The following is a 12,856-nucleotide window of genomic DNA, read 5'->3' as shown; positions in this document are numbered from 1 at the left end:
GTGACAGAGATCTGCATTGCCAAGCTCCCTCCTCCCCCTCTCTCTGTGTTGAGATGAGGTACAGGAGTGTCCCCTCCCCTTTCTTCCTCCCACACCTTGCACAGTAAGCAGGAGGCTCCCAGGGGGGTAGTTCTAAGGAAGAGGGCAGGAGCAGCCAGACAGAGGGTGGAGGGGCAACTGAAGTGCTAGCCCTTGACAGCTTCCTGGCCAAACCAGTCAGGATCACCTGTCAGAGGCTCCAAGATCCACCAGTAGACCACGATGTACTGGTTGGTGACCACTGGTGTTTAGGAATTGAAATTAGTTTTGACTGAGAATTGCTGTGCACTGATGGGCCTCAAGCTAATCAGAGAGCATCTTTTTGCCATTCAGTAGTGATAGGACATTGCCTTCCTAACTGAGCGATGGCTCTCTTAGTATGTCTATCTGGGTGTGTCTAGACTACAGGTTTTGTTGACAAAAGTGGACTTTTGTAGACAAAACTATACCTGTGTCTACACTACCACCGAGTTCTGTCAACATAACGTCGACAGAACTCGGCAGTTTTGTCGATGGTGGTAAACCTCATTCTACGAGGAATAACTCCTTTTGTCGACAGAGTTCTGTCGACAGAATGCATTATTGCATCTACACTGCCCTTTGCGTCTTTGTCAACAGAACTGGATGTAGCCTAGACGCTCTTTGTCGACAGAAGCTTTGTCGACAGTATCTGTCGACAAGGCCTCTGTTGACAGAAGCCTGTAGTCTAGATGTATACTCTTGGGGAGTACAGAGTGTTTGGAGGAAAAATCATCAATGTCTCTTTTTCCCATTTTTAGGGTTAAAATCATTTGTATATTTGTATCATATCTATGAATGGGCATTTTATGCTGGTACTGGGGATGGGAGCATCTTGGAGCCATCTGCTTATGAAAGGGGCTTTCAACAAAGGAACATACTGCCTTGTTGGAGCAGAGGACAAAGACGCTCCCAGTACTGGCAGCAGTACCAGCAATAGTCGATGGTGAGGGGAGCAGAGGGAGACACAGATGCATCTTATTTTTATAATGGAAGATTTTTTAATCAGGTGCTAAGCCTACATACAGTACAGATTCAGCAGAAGAGGACAATACCAACTAGATTTAATACCCATGCTTAGTAACTGCTGACTCCATTCCATACTTAAGAATCTCAACTCATGAAAATCTCTTAGAAATGTGAAGTGATCACACATTGAAGACCAAGTTTTCAAATTTATCAAACCAGCAATTCTGGATTTCTGTTAAAGAACTCAAGAGAAGAAAGCTATGAAACTTCTGCTTTCATCTGCTTCCAGTTATTTCTGAGAAGTCAGCAATAATGTATGTGAAAATGAAAACACAGAAATACTTAAAACTTGAGAAACTATTTACATCTGGTGCTTTTAGAAATGCAATCAAACACTGTACAGCTATGCAGTGAATCCCAATGCCCGGTCCACAACCCGCTGCTGGGCTGTAAACCTATGGCTGGAGGGCCATGGCGGCTCTCGGGACTGGGGCTGAGGCACACCACTCCTGCCGTGGCTGTTGGGAGAGGTGTGTCCTGTCCTGCCTCTTGACCAACCAGGGCTGGGCAGGGACAGGGTCTCTTCCCAGACATGGAAGAGTACTTTGCTGCACAGTGGGAGGGCTGCATGGAGCTCAGCACAGCAGCCTTACAGCAGCTGAGACCCAGGCAGCAGCGCTAAGCTGGTGGTTGGAGGCAGCACAGGGCTAGGTCAGCGGGGCCAGTGCAGGCACTGGGAGATGGAGGAGTCAGGCTAGTGCTGAGGGAGTCTGGGGGTGGGAAGCTGTAAGAGACAGGGAGCTGGCTCTGAGAGCCTCTAGGAGTGAAGCTAATACTGGGGGCCTCTGGGGGTGGGGGTAGTACTAGGGAGCTCTAAGGGGTGGGGGGCTGGCACGGGGAGATTCTGGGGGCAGGGTTAGATGCAGTGGGGCTCTGGAAACAGGAGGCTGGTACTGGGGATCTGGTTGGGGGGCTCTGAGGGATGAAGGGCTGGCACTGGGGGACCTTGAGGGTGGAAGACTGGCACAGCGTTTCAGTGCAGGGGACTCTGTGGTTAGTGGCTGGTGTTGGGGACAGGAGTGGAGAGGTGGGGGCCTCTAGGGGTTAGGACTGACACTGGGGACTCTGGAGGCCAGAGCTTTTGGATGGACAGGTAACATTTTATTTGCATGTTTGCATTCATTATTTTCATAATAAATATGTAAATCAAATGTTACCAGTCTTCCAAAAGTTTGTGAATGGGTTTGCCAGTCCCCGGTAAAAAAAGGTTGGGAACCACTGAACTGTGGAGTCTGAAATAGGTCCATTCTCACTAAAATCTTACTCTGCAAAAACACAACATCTATATTTATAAGTTATAGTTTTGACCAAACTGTATGCAGTTGAAAACAAGTTGCCATTCAAACTCTAGTGTCGAGAATCAATAAAAAAACCAGAATTTGGTTGTGGGGAAGCCCACACATTTTAAAATATTTGTAAAGGAGCCACAGCTCACAAACATTTGTTAATTACCATAATAGAATATCCTTGTACGCTATACCAGACCATTATATTTCAGTAGAATTTAAAATACACTAGGCAGCACTCTTGGACTGGTAAAGCAATAAATATTCGTAGATCATGTGCATTGTAGCATAGGATGGGTTGTGGTGGCACAATTGTGAGAAAAAATCAAGTAAGGAAAATGTCTGAAATATTTAATCTCATTCTACAAATCTAAAATTCATATTAAAAAAATTCTCAAATACTTCCATACTTGATTATCTCACAACTATGCCTCCAAATCCATTTTGAAGTGCTCTTCTGCAAAACTAGAATTATCTTTTAATAACCTTTCCTGGTTTCTAACAGATTTATTACCCTGGATATATTTTGCCTGCAAGCCAACTGCAGGATTGAGCCATATTGTAACCAATATTAATGGGAAAAGGTACAAAAGGGAGATAACTGAATTAGACCGAACAAAAAAGGCACATTAATATAATTCAAAGCTTCAGAATTATGCATGTTAAAAACAAACAAATTTAAAGCCAAAAATTAATATGTCAAATATTAAGCCTAGTTAGTAAACAAACAAGGAGAGGACAGGCTATTCCACCTATCATTCCCTTTGTGAATCCTTAAAAAGATATCGTGGGGAAAGTATGAAAAAAACAAAGAAAAAAACAGACAAGAGCAAGTTTCATCATCATGGCTGTTACTCCCATTGTTTCCTAGGACACTGGACCTTATCATCCAAATCTTGAGAAATGTCTTGACCAGATTAGGCCAGAGATAGGATGACAGATGGCACTGCCACTCCTAGGCTATGTCTAGACTGCAAGCCTCTTTCGAAAGATACTTTCGAAAAAGCCTCTTTCGAAAGAGTGCGTCTAGACTACAATATGCGGATCAGAAAATCGATCCGCTTTTTCGAAAAAAAGCATCCTGACTGCTGGACGCTCTTTCGAAATTAAAAGCCACCCGGAACCGCTTCTGCCAGGGCATGGGGGCAGCATTTCCTTCCGGGTGCTGCTGCCTGCCTGCCCTTTGCAGAGACGTGGCATGGTGAAAGGGACACTCCTGAACACCCGTTGCTCTGCTCCTGCAGCTGCCTTTGCTGTCCCTCTAGGAGGTAAGCAAGGCATTGCAGTGCTGGTTTGGAGTGCTCAGCTTCCTGGGACACCCCAGCAGGTTTTTTGATTGGAGGTTTTTCTGTTTTAGACCCATTTTTTTGGCATGGAGCCAGAGCTGCCCCTGGGCAGGCGATGGCCCCACGCCATCATACTGCAAGTGTTGCTGCATCTGCATGACACAGTCATGAGGCTCCTTCCCCATCTGGACCCAGACCAGAGGTACGAAGGGATCGTCCATCAGGCAGCCGCACTGCCCTTGCCTCCAAACTTCTTTGTGGACAGGCGTGTTTGGAGGCTTGACACCAGCTCTGACTGGTGGGACCGGCTCGTGATGGAGCTCTGGGATGACAAAGAGTGGCTACGCAACTTCCGGATGCGAAAGACCACTTTCCAGGAGCTGTGTACCTGGCTCGCCCCTGCTCTGCAACGGCAAGACACCCACCTGCGGCCCGCTATCCCCCTGGAAAAGAGGGTCGCCATTGCCCTCTGGAAGCTGGCAACCCCCGACAGCTACCGCTCCGTGGGACACCAATTTGGAGTGGGCAGGTCTACTGTTGGATCCATCCTGATGGAGGTAAGTCATTGTCTGGGGACAGTCACAGTTTGGGGTGGGGGGAAGGGAGACTGTCAGGAAGGGCAAAGTGGAGTGGGAGTGGGAGGGAGCTCCTCCACTCACCCTGAATTGTTGGGGGGGGGGTTCTGAGGAGGGGATTCCCGGGGTGTTTGAGAGGGAAGGTGGGCGGTGGGTTCTCCTCCTAAGAGATAAGGCACCCCTTCTAACATTTTGTTGCCTGTCTCATTCTGCAGGTGGTGAGGGCCATCAATTCGGAGCTGCTCAACAGGCTCATCTGTCTACCAGATCTGGACAGCGTCATGGCCGGCTTTGCTGCCCTTGGCTTCCCGAATTGTGGAGGAGCGCTCGATGGGACACACATTCCAATCCGTGCACCGCCCCATCGAGCAGCCCAATTCATTAACAGAAAGGGCTACTTTTCTATGGTCCTCCAGGCCCTGGTCGACCATCGTGGCCAGTTTTCTGACATTTGTGTTGGGTGGTCAGGGCGGGCACATGATACCCGCATCTTCAGGAACTCGAACCTCTACCGGAGGCTTCAGGCAGGAACATTTTTCCCGCATCACGACTTTGCAGTTGGGGATGTGCACATGCCGGTGTGCATAGTGGCTGATGCGGCCTACCCCCTGATGCCGTGGCTGATGAAGCCCTACACCGGCCACCTGGATGCGAGCAAGGAGCAGTTTAATGCTCACCTTAACCGGGCTCGCAACCAGGTGGAATGTGCGTTCGGACGTTTAAAAGGCAGATTTCAGTGCTTGCTCACACGCCTAGACATGGGGGAGAGCAACATCCCTGAGGTGGTGGCTGCATGTTGCGTTCTCCATAACCTGGTGGAGAGGAAAGGGGAGGCCTTCCTACCAGGGTGGGGTACAGGTGCTGATGGCCAGGAGAGGCACTTTGCCCAGCCCCGGACAGCTGCCATCCGCCAGGCTCACCGGTCTGCTGTTTGCATACGGGAGGCCCTACGGGAGCAATTCTCAAGTGGAGGCCACTGACTCTACTGAGGGGCTTCTGCCTGGGGACTGGGCCCTGGCCCAAAAGAAGCTTCCCTCCACAACCCATCTCCTGACCCTGTTTGGAGAAATCATTAACACCAGGGTTTGTCTCAAAATAATAAGTTCTGTTTTATTTTTTTAAATATCACTCAAAAAATAGTATAACTGTTGCAAACATAAAAAAGCTTTTGTTCATTTTTGATGTAGAAAAAACTATGTACAATAAACATTTTGTTGAACACTTTCTTTGTCATTTAACTGGGGTGATGGGGGTGCTTGAAACCTGGAGGGGGGAAGGGGATCAGGTTGCACGGTGCTTGCCTGATCGCAGTCTCCTGCCTGGGCCTCGTGTTCGGGGTCCATCATGGCCACGGGATCGGGTGGTGCACCTGTCGGTTGGCTGGATAGGGTGCTCTTGGGACGGGGAGGCCTGGGGGAGAGGAGGGCCAGGGGGAGAGAGGGGCTGGGGAACTGGGGGGGCTGGGGGAGAGGGAGGTCCAAGGGGGGAAAGGGATGCTGTTGTGGAAGGGGGGTTTGGTGGGGCGGGGTCATGGGGTGCTGGAGGAGCAGGACCAGGCACAGGAGCAGGCAAGCCGCAGACCTCCCTGAGAGTGGCAGTCAGGGACGTGCGCTGCTGGACCAGCTCCTCCATCAGCCGGTCACGCCACCGATCCTCTGCCTCCGCTCTCTCTCTCAGGATGGAGTTGAGCTCCTGCACGGCCTCCACATGCTGCCTCAGGATGTCCGCATACACACGCCTGTGTCTGCGGCTCCCATGTCCCCGAGATGGAGGTGGAGGTGGGGTTGGGGTGCTGCGGCCCTCTTGCACGGCTGGTCCGGCTGTGGAGGAAAAGAAGAAGACACAATCAGTCCTAAAAAACTGGACTCTGTAGCACTTAAAATACTAACAGGATGGTTTATTAGGGGATGAGCTTTCGTGGGCCAGACCCACTTCCTCAGATCAGAGTAACACGGCTACATTTCTATCACAATCAGTCATGTGTGCAACAGCTGTCCAAAAGGGCATGCCCTCTCCTTGAGACAGGGGAATCAGACATTCTGAAGGTAACACTGTGTGTGACCTGGGCATCAGCCTGAGCATGACAGGTTTCCCTTGTGCATCACCCACTGTGCACCCACCTCCCCCCCCCCCCTTTAATAGTTAACTTTTCAAATGCTTTAATGTTACTTTTCTTTTCTGTATTATTAATAAAAAGTTGAAACGATTTTTAAATAATATGTTTGCCACAATACTACGCAGGCTGAAGTCCCTGTGTACCAAACCCCAGACCTCATTTAATTAGCACTATTTAATGTAGGAGAGTGAGCCCTGGTCTATACTAGGGAGTTATTTCAAAATAACTTCCCTTATTTCAAAATAATAAGTGGAGCATCCACACTACTAAGCCAATTATTTTGAAATAATGGGCTGGTTATTTTGAAATCTGTACTCCTGCTTTCCTCAGGGAATAATGCTGATTTTGAAATTATTTCGAAATAGCGCTAGTGTGGACAATCCGCTGTTGCTAATTCAAAATAACTGGCCTCCAGAAGCCTCTCACAGCTGAAGTTCTGACCACTCCAGCCACTTCTGGCATCTCACTGCTCCCCTTCTTCTGTGGTGCTTAAAACTGCAGGCTGAAGGAGAAGGGCTTATCACACTTAGCCAGCCTTGTGCCAGACAGCAGCATCCCAGGAGCCATAAGTGACCCCAACGCTCCCACAAAGTCTCCCATGGCTGCCAACATTCCTGCTACTCCCTCAGTTGCCACTGGCAAGGTAATGCAGGAGAGCTCCAGCCTGGACTGGTGTGGAGCTCCTGGACCTCATCGAGATCTGGGGGGAGAGACCAACCTCCAGGATCTCCACACCAGAAAGAGGAATGCAGATGTCTATGGCCACATCACTGCTAGCGTGGCTGACAAAGGCCATAAACCGAACCCTAGACTAGGTCTGGATGAAGATCAAGGAACTCCTGCAGGACTACCACAAGGCCAGTGAGCAGAGCAGACGCTCCAGGGTGGCAACTCACAGCTGCCCCAGCTTCCAAGAGCTGGATGCCAGCCTGGGAGGGGGGCTGGTCACCTCCCACCTCTCATGGTTGTGGAGTTTGGTCAGGATACGCCCGGCGTTAGCTTCCAGGAGAGCAGGGTTGTAGATGATGAGAAAGAGGAAGAGGAGGTGTCGAAGGCCAGCCAGGTGACCATGCCTACCAGCCAGGAGCTGTTCCTCAACCTGGAACCAGTTCCTCCTCCCAGGATGTCTCCCAAGCCTTTGACAAACCTAGGGAAATCCTACAACTTTCCCTATATGCATGCGGGGGCAGGTAACGGGCTGCTCATTCCTTGCTTAGCCAATGTGGCCTAGGGGTAACAGAACAGCTTGTGCACAAGTGCACATGGAGCATCTGTCTGGAACACTTAGCCCCATGACGCTCTCACACAGAAAAGTATTGGTCCTTCTCACAAGGTTCCTGGAGTAAGGATGTTAAATATCAACTAACTGACTAATCAAGTAGTCGATGCATTTTGCATTGACTATTCAATTAATCGATAGGGTGCCTCTGTCTTTGAAGTAGCTGTAGGGCTGTTGCTACACTTCAAAGGCGAAAGAGCTGCGTGAAGCCTGGGGTCAGCTGGGGACTCCGCAGTGTTTCAAAGTGGCAGCGCTGTATTGAGCCTGGGGTCAGCGGGGAAGTCCCCAACTCATCCCAGGCTCCATGTGGCACTACCGCTTTGAAACGCCATGTGTAGCCTGGAACACATCTGCTGGCTTTGGCCTGCATGCAGCATTTCTAAGTGGCAGTGCCGCTGCGTGGAGCCGGGGCTGGCTTTAGGCCGATTTACCCGATTCCCCCGAATCGGGCCCTGCGCCTAAAAGGGCCCTGTGCCCTAAACCTGGAAGTGTGCTGGGCACGCTGCAGGAGGGGGCGTTGGCCCGAGAGGAGCGTGGCGGTTTATGTGTGCTGCGGGAGGGCGAGTCAGCCCGTGGATTTGGCTGGAAGGTGGGACTCTGCCCTGTAGCTGGGGATTTAAAGGGGCTGTGAGTTGTTTCTTTGTGTGTTGGGTTGTTGGGTTTTTTTTTTTGCTCAACCAAAGTTTGGTTTGAATTGGGCCCTGCACTTCCTAAAGCTGGCCCTGCATGGAGCCTGGAGTCTAGCCCCAGGCATCAAGCAGCACTACTGCTTTGAAATACGTCCTCCTCTTCCCCCCTTCCTTTGCTGCCTCTTTCTGATAGAGGAAGCAAGGGGAGGGAAAGTGGCGAGTTGACTAGCCTGTCAAGTATCCGATAGGCATTTGCTTATCGGATAGTCGACTAGTCCTTCACATTCCTATCCTGGAGATGCTTGCCTTACTCCAGCCTCCATGGTGGGACACCTTCCCACAACAAGCTACCACTAAGGAATTTGATTTCATGGAACCACACAACAGTGCCACACACGGCACAGGGTCATGCCCACACTCAGGCAGCAATTGCTCCCGGTCAAGCACAACGACTGATCCTGTGCACGGGAATCTGCTGGGGGATAAAAAAAGGAGGGGGAACCCATTAACATATTCTCCGGCAAGCGGTGTCTGCTGTTCACACACAACTCCCCCAACGTCTCCCTCCAAAGGGCAGGAATAGAAGTTTTCTCTCTACAGGATGCCACCAGTGCCAGACTTGGCATATACAGGACACAGCAGGAAACTGAACAACTCCATCCCCACCTTCTACCCACAGGCTCCTGGCCCGGCACCTTCCCATGCCTGCTTGTCCCCTGGCCGTGGGTGTAGCGATGCTCCCGAGATGTCTGTGCCCCTGCAGGAAAGTTCCTGCTGTCTAAGCAATATATGGCCTCGCTCGAAGCACACTGCCATTGTCAGAACTGAGACCTCTGGTGTTGGCTCTGAGATAAGTACTAGACTTCATACACAGTGTCTCCTGGGATGACTGCCCTTGTAACTTTTCTTTGCAGTTGAGCCAGTTGTGAGCATGACGCTTTCCCCATCTCCAAAATCATCTACCCGAAGAGAACCTGTGAGGACCTGATGCAGTAGATAGCCTGCCTGCAGTCATTCATCTGGGGTCTCAAGGAGGCGCACCAGGAGTGGGCTGCTGTCTAGGACCCTAGGACCAACTGGTGCATCAGCAGCAGGCCATGTGCTTCTCCCTCACTTCGGTGATGGAGCACATGGCCTCATGCATCGAGCGGGCCACCAGCCACTTCTCTGCCCCCACATGGCTTCCCCTCCTAAGCCCCCTGCAGGGTTCGTCGGGGCCCCAGAACACATGGCAGTGGAACCTCTTGGACAGCAGAAGCCTCTTGACCAAGTAGAGGCAGGCACCAGTCCCAGCCCCATCCCTAAGCCCCTCTCCCTCCTCCTCTCCCATTCCACGTTCTTTACCCAGTCCCTCCCTTCTTCTATATATAAACAGTCCTGTTTTTTCACAAGAGAAGGCTTTATTATTTGCTCTACAGAGGAGGGGGGGAAAGTGGGAAGGGAGGGAAGGAAAGGCACATAGAGGGAAAGCAGGGGCCCTTTGTGGGGAGGCATGGGGGAGAGTCTCACAGCTGGCCTTGGACAAAACTCTCCCTTAAGGCCTCCGTGATGAGCACAGCCCCTTGATGTGCTCTTCATATGCCACTTGTGACCAGCTGCTTGTATGCCCTGGCCAGCCGTTCAGCCTCTGACACCCACCTTGGCAGAAAAGTCTCCCCTTTACTCTCAATCAGGTTGTGGAGCACACAGAAGGCTGCCACCACAAAGGGGATGTGCTCACTGAGGTCCAGGTGGATGAGGAGACTCTGAACCTTCCCTTTAAACCAGTGGTCCCCAACCTTTATGGGCTCCCGGGCGCGGGGCCACTCACACGCCGGGCGCCCAGGGGCGGGGCCGCGCATCCTGGGGCACGCCAGGGCTGGGGCCGCCCGAGCCCCTTGTGCCGTGGGCCCGGGGCTGGCGCCGCCACCCGAACTGTGCGCCTGGGGCCGGCACCGGCGCTGCGCGCCCACATGTGTCCCGGGGCTCGGGCCGCCCGAGCGTCGCGCACCAGGCGCCGGTGAGTGTTGCGCGCCTGGGGCCGGTGCCTCCAGTGCGCCGCACACCGGGGGGCGGGGCCAGGCCGGGTTGTCGGCGGGCGCATACAAATGCCCCGGCGGGCGCCATGGCGCCCGCGGGCACCACTTTGGGGACCACTGCTTTAAACATCTCAATGGAAACTCCACTACCCTGCAACAACTGCTCAGCCTGGCACTCCTTGCTGGGGTGCAGGCTGTGTATGTAGGGCTTCACGAGCCCCGGAAACAAGGGGTAGGCTGCATCACCCAGGATGATGACGGGTATGTCCACCTCCCTGAGTCTGATTGTGCGGTGTGGGAGAAAAGCGCTGGCATGCATCTTTCAGAACAGGCAGGAGTTCCAGAAGATGCAGGCATCATGCACCTTCTCTGACTATCTGCTGCTGCTGTGAATGAAGCGTCCCTTGTGATTCGTGAGGGCCTACAACACCATGAGAAGTACCCCTTCCTGTGGATGTAGTCCAAGGCACGGTGGTCAGGGGCCAATGCTGTCTATGGCCTCTTCACAGTTAGGGAAACCCATGGCAGCAAAGCCATCGACGATGCTGTCCACATTCCCCAGAGTGATGATCCTCCATAGCAGCACCTGTCTGATGGCCTTGGATACGTGCATGAGCACCGTCTTGACTGCAGATTTCCCCATGTAAAACTGGTTCCCAACTGAATGGTAGCTGTCCAGTGTGATGAGCTTTCAAAGCACGATGGTGATGCACTTTTGCACAGGGATTGGGGATTGTATGCAGGTGTCCTATTACCTGGGGACAGAGGCAAGCCACTTGCAAAGCACGAAAAAGGTGGCCTTCCACACGTGGAAGTTCTGCAGCCACTGCTGGTTGTCCTATAGCTGCGGGACAATGCAGTCCCACCAGACTGAACTATTCCTATCTGCCTAAAGTGACATTCCGTGGTGTCCAGGGGATTGAAGGGCACACACAGTGGCAGGTGCGCCACAACCTGATCAAGTCTTGCAGTTTAGGTGGGTCCTCATCCAGCTGAAGCAGCACGCAGGCAGTCTGCAAGTACTGCACCACAGGCATAGCACAAAGCCTGTGAGCCTGGCAGTATCTGTCGACAAAGCCTCTTGTAAACAAAAGCCTGCATTCTAGATGTACCCTATCAGTTTAGGAGTAAACAAGGCTGCGAATGGCTAGCCAACTACAAAAGCAGTTTATCCTCCCTTGGTGTTCACACCTCCACATCAGCTGCTAGCAGAGGACCTCATCCTCCCTGACTGAATTGACCTCATTATCTCTAACATTACTACTCTTGATTGGAACTCTTTTCTTATGCCTGTATATTTATACCTGCCTCTGGAATTTCCATTACATGCATCTGAGGAAGTGCGTCTTTGCCCATGAAAATCTTATGCTCCAATAAATCTGTTAGTCTATAAGGTGCCATAGGACTTCTCGTTGTTTTTGAAAAACACATCAACTTCTCCTTCCCTGGGATGGCAGGCTGGTTGGTAAAGGTTGAGGTTGGTAAAGACGTTTCCAGCTCTCTCACAGAGGATTAGAGCAGAGGTCTCCAACGTTTTTAACCACAAGATCACTTTTTCAATTCAAGTGCAACGTAAGATCTACCTCAAACCAAAATATCCTTGCCCCACTTCCTTCCTGCTCCTTCTCTGAGGCCCTGCCCCGCTTCACCCCTTCTCTCAGGCCTCACCCAGCTCACTCAATCCCTGTTCCTCTCCCATCCTCACTTTCAGCAGGTTGGGGTAGGGGATTTAAGTGCAGGCTCTGGTCTTGGGCAAAGGGATTTAGTGTTGGGAGTGGCTCCAGGCTTAGCCCAGGGTGGCAGATTGGGGTTCAGGAGGGGTTTCAGGGTGCGAGCTCTTGGAATAAGTTTGGGTGTAGAGGGACTCATGTCTGGGTTAGAAGGTTGGGTGCAGGTGGTTCAGCACTGGCACAGTGGTTCAGGAAGCAGGCTCTGGCTGGGCACTGGACAACTGAGACAGCTTCTGAGTGGTGGAGCAATGGAGTTACTCCTGCTCTGGTCCTGCACCACTCCTGGAAGCAGCTGGCATATACAGCTATGGCTCCATGGCACCATTTGCTGCCCCTCATCTACAGTTACCGATCCCAGAGCTTCTTCCGGCCACGGTTCTCCATTATTGTATCAATGGGAACTGCAGGAGTGGTAGCTGCAGGCAAGGACAGCATGTGGAGAACCCCTACTCTGCCACTCTCAGGGGCTGCAGGGACATGCCAGCCACTTCCAGGAGCAGCAATTACCACAGGGTGTGTCTAGACTACATGCCTCCTTCGACGGAGGCATGTAGATTAGCCAGATCGGAAGAGGGAAATGAAGCCGCGATTAAAATAATCGCGGCTTCATTTAAATTTAAATGGCTGCCCCGATCTGCCGATCAGCTGTTTGTCGGCAGATCGGGGCAGTCTGGCCGCGATGCGCCGACAAAGAAGCCTTTCTTCATCGGCACAGGTAAGCCTCGTGAAACCAGGTTTACCTGTGCCGATGAAGAAAGGCTTCTTTGTCGGCGCATCGCGTCCAGACTGCCCCGATCTGCCGACAAACAGCTGATCGGCAGATCGGGGCAGCCATTTAAATTTAAATGAAG

The sequence above is a fragment of the Pelodiscus sinensis genome, chromosome Z, assembly GCF_052426305.1.
Source record: "Pelodiscus sinensis isolate ZL-2025 chromosome Z, ASM5242630v1, whole genome shotgun sequence".
NCBI lineage: Eukaryota > Metazoa > Chordata > Testudines > Trionychidae > Pelodiscus > Pelodiscus sinensis.
The sequence above is the reverse complement of the archived record's forward strand: the minus strand, read 5'-3'. Positions refer to the sequence as shown.